Source organism: Ascaphus truei, chromosome 4 (assembly GCF_040206685.1).
Source record: "Ascaphus truei isolate aAscTru1 chromosome 4, aAscTru1.hap1, whole genome shotgun sequence".
Classification (NCBI taxonomy): domain Eukaryota; kingdom Metazoa; phylum Chordata; class Amphibia; order Anura; family Ascaphidae; genus Ascaphus; species Ascaphus truei.
In genome coordinates this window covers 177,438,595-177,446,030 of record NC_134486.1, presented here as the reverse complement: position 1 = coordinate 177,446,030, position 7,436 = coordinate 177,438,595, and the positions used below count along the sequence as shown (strand labels likewise).

The 7,436-nt window shown below is 48.0% G+C and overlaps 1 long non-coding RNA gene across 1 annotated transcript; it reads right to left on the bottom strand.

Moving 5' to 3' along the window:
* Positions 1–362: 362 nt before the first annotated feature.
* LOC142492024 (uncharacterized) lies at positions 363–1,986 on the bottom strand. Its single transcript, XR_012800676.1, has 3 exons — positions 1,875–1,986; positions 659–817; positions 363–572 (listed from the first exon to the last, which is right to left on the bottom strand). It is a non-coding gene; the product is annotated as an uncharacterized LOC142492024 (long non-coding RNA).
* Positions 1,987–7,436: the final 5,450 nt, after the last annotated feature.

Below are 7,436 nucleotides of genomic sequence, written 5' to 3'. Positions count from 1 at the left end.
TAAGAGATACAGTACACAGTAAAAACAGTGGGGAAAAAATGAGACACGGTTACCGCACTTACTCCGCTGGCGTCTTCACCCAGTTGATACCGCGCTCAAGGATATGCGCTGTTGACGCGGTGTGCTTCGGATCGTTGTCCTGGTAGAAACGGTGACCACCCGGGAACTCGCGTGTGATGTATTCCACAATCTCAGGCACAATTTTGTCTTGGAAGAAAGCTTTATCCATGATTCCTATAACAAGAAAAGAAAAGTGCTCAAAAAACTGCACACTAATACAGTACAATGCATAAGGCTACATTATATTTTATATTTTACCTTCAAAGATGACAATGCATCCTGGTCCACGCCTAAAGATGGCACCCCACACATGCATCTTCACTGGGTGTTTTGGCCGCGGCTTCATAGATATGCAACCTTTTTTGTGGAATGCAAAGGTGGCAAATTTCTCCAGCGATACAGTAGACTCGTCAGTGAAGATGCAATCCTGGAAAGTTTCCCCACTGAAGATCCATGCCTGGGCCTGGACCACTCTTTTGATTTTGTTAACGTCCCTTATCATGGGGTACGGTCTGTAATGACAAGGAATAATTAGTTTTAGAGGTACAGTACAGTTTCTTAAACAACACTTTTACCTCCTGTATTGTCCAGTACTAACCTCACACGTCCATATTTCCATCCAATTCTGCGTCTCATCTTCTTTATGCTGGTCTCGGATACAGTGAGATTGTGATTTTCTTGCAGAGTGTATTTGACCCTTAATGCACTCTTCTCATCATTCTTCTCACTTATTTTGTCGACCAGAAGAGTTGTCTCCCTACAATGTACAGAAAAACAACAATCCAGTGAGTTACAGTGTAGTAGGCCACTACGAGGGGCGGACGACTCTGCGCATGCGCTGCCTCGCATCAACGGATGCAGATAGCTTCCTGGCCTGAGAGACCCGGCGGTCAAATCTGCGCATGCGCTTCAACCTCCCATGTCTGTGTGGACGTATGGGGGGAATGGCGGCTCTCCACCTCCGGCCCCGGCGGCGCTCAGTCAGCGGGACACAGGGAAGGGGAAGCGGAGTTAGGGAGGAGAGAGGCTGAGCAGCGGCTCCTCCTCTCACAGCCGGAGGACTTGCGGGGCTTCCGCCATCTAACTACACCCACACCCGCAGCACCGGAAGCTCTGCGCCAGCCATCTTTGTACACCCATGGCAGCGGACGTGTGGGGTTAACGGCGGCCGTTAGGAGTGGCGCCGGCGGCTATCGCCGGCACCGCATGTCACAGCAGGCGTGTGGGGGGGAGGGATGGGGAAGCCCTGCCGTCACTTCCGTTTCACATTTGTCCCCCATCTCTCCCGTTTTACCCCATCAGAATAGGTGCCACTAAAGAAGTTTCACTTCAAAAATATACATATACCGTTGTTATATAAATATACTGAAATAACTATAAAATTAGATACAGTAGATCTACAGTACACAATATAGTGTTCTATTAATATGCAGCAATATAAGAAATATACATATACCGTTGTTATATAAATATACCGAAATAACTATAAAATTAGATACAGTAGATCGACAGTACACAATATATTGTTCTATTAAGATGCAGCAATATAAAAAAATATACATATAATGTTGTTATATAAATATACCGAAATAACTATAAAATTAGATACAGTAGATCGATAGTACACAATATATTGTTCTATTAATATGCAGCAATATAAAAAATATACATATACCGTTGTTATATAAATATACCGAAATAACTATAAAATTAGATACAGTAGATCTACAGTACACTATTACAGTACACTAGTAGATCTACAGTACAATATTTTATAAAAAAATAAATAAATTTAGTTATATAAATATACTTACGCGTTAGTTACCGTTGGTGTCCTCGTGCGTTGTCTGGTTTTCCGTGTGCATGATAGCTCACGGTGGTTGATGGCACAACGAGGCCAGAAGTAGCTAACCAGCGTTGGATATCTGCAATTTGGTGTCCGCTCATGTACATCTCCTTAATTCGCATGCTGAGATCCTTTGAAATCTTTTTAACAGGCATTGCTGCGAGTAGAAAGAAATACAAACACAAGAATGTATATTCGATGTTTAGTCGATGTGTATTCAATGTGCAGTGAATCCACAAAATGGATGGTGTATTTATACGTTAATGACTCACATTAGAGTACGCCCACTTTCAACACCTCTACCTCGTCGCCATGCATAAAAGGTTACACACTTTGCATAGCCCACCACTCGATGATCTTTATCTGAACTTGCCCTTGTCCAGATACTGCATTGTGCCATCTGCTTCCATGGATCAATCTCGATTCTACGGATGCCGGAAGCCACTCGCCTCTGCCGTGCCTATCACACAGAAAAAGCGAAAGGCAGCAGCAGTTTCCAAGCCAAGGCCAAAGCGACAGGCTAAGGCCAATAAAGAAAACCTTCTGCTGACCCCAAAGGCTAAGGGTTTTAATAGACGTCAGCCTTATTATGTCAAGAAGAAATAAGGTGATGTACACTCAACGCAAAACAAATGGCAGCCAACCCAACAAACCCGCAGACCACTTCCTCCAATACGCTTCAACGATTCTGCCGCCGCTCTCCTGGATATCTTCAGCCCATCTTCTCTACTGCTCTTCGACGATGCTGCCGCTGGTGTCCCTGAAATTCACGGGTCACTTTCTCCTTTGCGCTTAGACGAAAATCCAGAGGTCACTTTCTTCAACGACGCTGCCGCTTCTCCTCTCCCGGATATACACAGGTCACCACCTCCACCTTTCTTCGACGACGCTGCCGCTTCTCTCCATGGAACCCCCATCTCATCCTCCGTAGCACCCATCCACCCAGATGTCCACAGCACGCCATGCAAAAGAAGCAGCTCGTTAGACCGGATGCTGAATGGGATAAGTGTGGATATCCCCGGGAACTCTATTGTGCTGGCAAAAATAGATCTGCTTCTGGAGACCATGCTAAATATGGATCAACGGATGCTAAATATGGATCAACGGATGCAGAAGATGGATCAACGGATGGAGAAGATGAATCGACGGATGGAGAAGATAGAGACTGACATAGCGGGGATACATAATTTGCTCGGTGTTCATGTCCCTGTATCCCCGACGCCAGAGCAGGAGGGTGGCATGGATGTGATGAATGAGACCTTCGACCACCTTCTATCACCAAGCGCAACCCCTCCACCAGAAGAATTTGTGTTCTATGTAAAGAAGGTTCTTGTGGTCCGTGAGAATAGTAAACAGCTCTTTTGACTCCTCCAGCAGGTGTCTCCACTCTTGAAGAGCCATCTTCATGGCCAGAAGTTCCCTGTTACCCACGTCATAGTTCCTCTCGGCGGATGTGAATTTCTTGGAAAAATATGCACAGGGATGTAACTTATCTTGAGGCATGGGTCTCTGAGAAAGAACGGCTCCAGAGCCGCAATCAGAAGCGTCGACTTCCAGGACGGAGGGAAGTTCAATGTTGGGATGACGGAGAATAGGTGCAGATATAAAAGCTTCCTTGAGTGTCTCAAAAGCGGAGATGGCCTCGGATGACAAAGCAGAAGGATCAGCTCCTTTTTTGGTGAGCGCAGTGAGGGGTGCTGCAATGGTAGAAAAACTCTGTATAAACTTACGATAGTAATTAGCGAGCCCTAAAAAACGTTGTATGGCTTTGAGAGAATTGGGTCTTGGCCATTCAGTAACTGCTTGAAGTTTACCGGAGTCCATCATAAACCCCTCATCGGAAATGATGTACCCCAGAAATGGAGTAGATACCTGATGAAAGGTGCACTTCTCCAGTTTGGCGTACAAATGGTGTTCACAGAGACGGGAAAGGACGTAGGAGGTGTGGCGTATATGGTCCTGGAGATCTTTGGAAAAAAATCAGGATATCATCCAAGTATACTATAACAAAAATATTGAGTACCTTACGAAAGACGTCGTTGATGAAATCCTGGAAGACAGCGGGAGCATTACATAAGCCGAAAGGCATTACAAGATACTCGTAGTGTCCACTACGCATGTTGAAGGCCGTTTTCCATTCATCCCCCTTTCTGATGCGCACCAGGTTATAGGCACCACGTAGATCCAACTTGGAAAAAATCTTGGCCCCCTGTAATTTATCGAACAGTTCGGTAATGAGGGGAAGGGGGTAACGATTTTTGATAGTTATGTGGTTCAAACCCCTGTAATCGATGCAAGGCCTCAACGACCCGTCCTTTTTCTTGATGAAGAAAAACCCAGCCCCTTGGAATTGGAGAGACGAATAAAGCCTTTATTGAGATTCTCCTGGATATATTTATCCATAGCGTGAGATTCTGGTAATGACAAGGGGTAGGTCTTGGACTTGGGTAGGGATTAACCTGGAACCAGATCAATCGGACAATCGTAAGTCCTGTGTGGCGGCAAAAGGTCTGACTGTACCTTATTGAAAACGTCCCGGAATTGATGGTAAACAGAAGGTAGAATAACTTCGGGAACAGAGGTATTGGCCAGCAGTTGATGAGTCTCGCCTGACCTCGGCCTCCAGGAGATGGGAGCAGAGGAAGTCCAGTCAATGAGAGGATTGTTAAGCTGTAGCCAAGGAAGACCAAGGGTGATGGGTATCCCAGGAGCGTGAATGGCATCGAGAACTAAGATCTCCTTGTGCAGATGTGAGGACAGAAGCAAGGGGGCTGTCTCTAAGGAGATGAGGGCCGGGGTAAGAGGACGTCCATCGATACCGACGAGTGCAATGGGAACCTTCTTCCTCACGAGCGGTATGCACTTTAACCTGGCGAATTCAAGGTCCACGAAGTTTCCTCCAGCTCCTGAGTCAATGAAAGCGACGGTAGAAGTCTGGAACTTATCTCCTGAAAGGGAGACTGGAAATGTAAGTTTCTTAGGGAGTTCACCTTTATGAAGGGGACGTGGAGACATTTCACCCAGAGAGAGCCCCTCAGTACTCACTGGGTGATCCCGTTTCCCGGACGCAGTGGACACTCCCGAACCAGATGATCCATGGATCCGCAGTAGAAACACAATCCCCCGGCGTGGCAGAACTGCCGTATCGGTGTGCGGATGCGTTGTACCCCCAATTGCATTGGCTCTGGCAACTCCAGTGCAGGACAAAGAGGTGTGGTAGCACTTGGGGGAGCAGGAGTGCTGCTGGGAGTACTGGAGAACGGAACCTGAAAGTTATGGAAGCGAGTGCGCTGACGCTCTGAGCGGCGTACCTGGATACGTTGATCCACTCGGACGGCCAAATCAATGAGGACCTCCAATTGATCCGGCCTGGATTGGCGAGAGAGTTCATCCTTGATGGGATCTGCCAGGCCTTGCCAGAATACGGAGATGAGAGCCTCTTGTCCCCAGTTAGTCTCGGCTGCTAGAGTCCGGAATTCCACAGCATACTGTGTCACCATTCACCGTCCCTGAGTGATCTGGAGAAGAGAAACAGATGCCATTTCCCGACGAGCGGGGGAATCGAATACTTGTTGGAACTCTGCTTTAAATGCCGGTAATCTTGGGTAAGATCAGAATGTCGCTCCCAAACCAGGGAAGCCCAAGCTAGGGCGCTGCCAGTGAGGAGGTTATAAATGTAAGCTACCTTCTTGCGACCAGTATTGTAGAGATGGGGGGCCATTTCAAACTGTACCTCACACTGGTTTAGGAAACCCCTACATTCTTGCGGTTCACCTGCAAAAGGCTTGGGGGGAGGAATCCTTACATTGGAGATGCTAACTGCGCTTGCGGAGTGGGGGCTTACATCTGGCGAGGTTGCGGTCGGTACTCGGTCTGAGAGTACTGCGACTTGGCGTGTAAGTGCCACAATTTGATCCGCCATGGCCTGGTTTTGCTGAAGCAGATTGGAGAAAAACTGTTGAAGTTCGGTCTTGTCTGCGTCTTGTGGGCTTGACATAATGTTACGCCGGTGCTGCCCGCAGACCAGACCCGTCCCCTGAGCTGAAGGGGGAAGTGGTAATACACGCACCCGCAGCAAAGGGAGCGTGTCCAGAGTGTGGTATGAAGTGTTGCCAGGCCAGGTGTAGTAAGGTAGACAATACTTGCTGGTACCGGTTGTAGAGAGAGAGAGTGAAGAATGCCTTGCCGAGGTCAGGGAGTGGAGAGCGGAGATAGGTCGTAGTCCAAGCCATGTTAGAGGAGCTAGATAAAGAAGGAAAGTCCAATTAGGAATGGAGGCGGGACAGGAAGAGCTACAGGGAGACATTGCAGATTGGTGCAGGCATAACAGGCCAGATGAGTCTTGTTGGTAACCTGAGTATGCTCGTCTGGTGTGCGGGGGCGGAGCCTGAGGTCCGGGGGACGGGAAGAAGAGTATGCAGAATGAGTGTGCTCCGTAACGCGTGTACGCGCGTGGACCGAGCCAGTGGATGGTGCAGGTGTGCGCGCGGGAGGGTGTGGGCGCGCCCGGCGTTGAGCAGAGGAATTGCCGAGGGGAGTGATCCCGCGACGGCGGCAGGGGCGGGGAGCCGCAGAGGTCGGTAAGGCAGGATTGTTTTGTGTGTCCAGGGACTCCCTGGGGGGAGAGAGTGCTCTGTGTGGGGAGTGCGGGGGATGCCGATTCTTGACATCAACGTAGCTGGATCTAGATTGGAGAGAGTGGGTTATCAGATATTTGCCAGAGTCTTGGGTTGGAGAAGTTAGAGTAATAAAGTCCGTTAGCCGTGGTCTGGAGTTCGAGAGATTGGAATTGTAGTGATCCGTATAGCTGTGGTCTGGGGTTGGAGAGGTAAGCGTAGTATTGATCTGTATAGTCGTGGTCTGCATTGGAGAAGTTTGAGTAGTATCGATCCGTATAGCCATAGTCAGTATCCAGAGAGGTTCCAAGTTCAAGCCGGGTCGGTACACAAAGAATCAAGCTGCAGAGAAAAACAGGACAAGGGAGCAAGACGTAACAAAATGCAGGAGCTCATGGCTAACACTAATTATGTGTGTATATGGGAAACAAACAAGAAGAAAACAGTGCAAAATTTAAGTGTAGATGTATTGACAATGAGGTAAATAATAGGGTGTAGTCTTGGTTCTGATGGTATGCCTACTCACAAGATGTCAGAAGTAAGAATGCGTTTAGCAGATAGGGCTGCTACCCATGGGGTATACGTGGTGGGTGGATCTCCCTCCAGGCTCGTCTCGTCAGTGGGATGGTAGTGTATGTAAAAAAGGGGAAAGAGCACTACATAGCGCGATCAGGTGGATAATAAACTTTATATAAAAAACAGGTATAAAAATGCGCACTTACAATGTGCAAAATTAAAACAAGCGTTTGTCACAATATATGTGTGTAGTGGGTTCACCACAGCTCTCACCGCCTCCCCTGGATACTCCAAGTTTCCTTCGCCTACAGTGTGAGATCGCAGCTCCTCTCTTTGCGTCATTCTGTGCGTCTGACATCACAGCTCTGAGGTTTGGGAAACTACGGGTCGCCCACTAG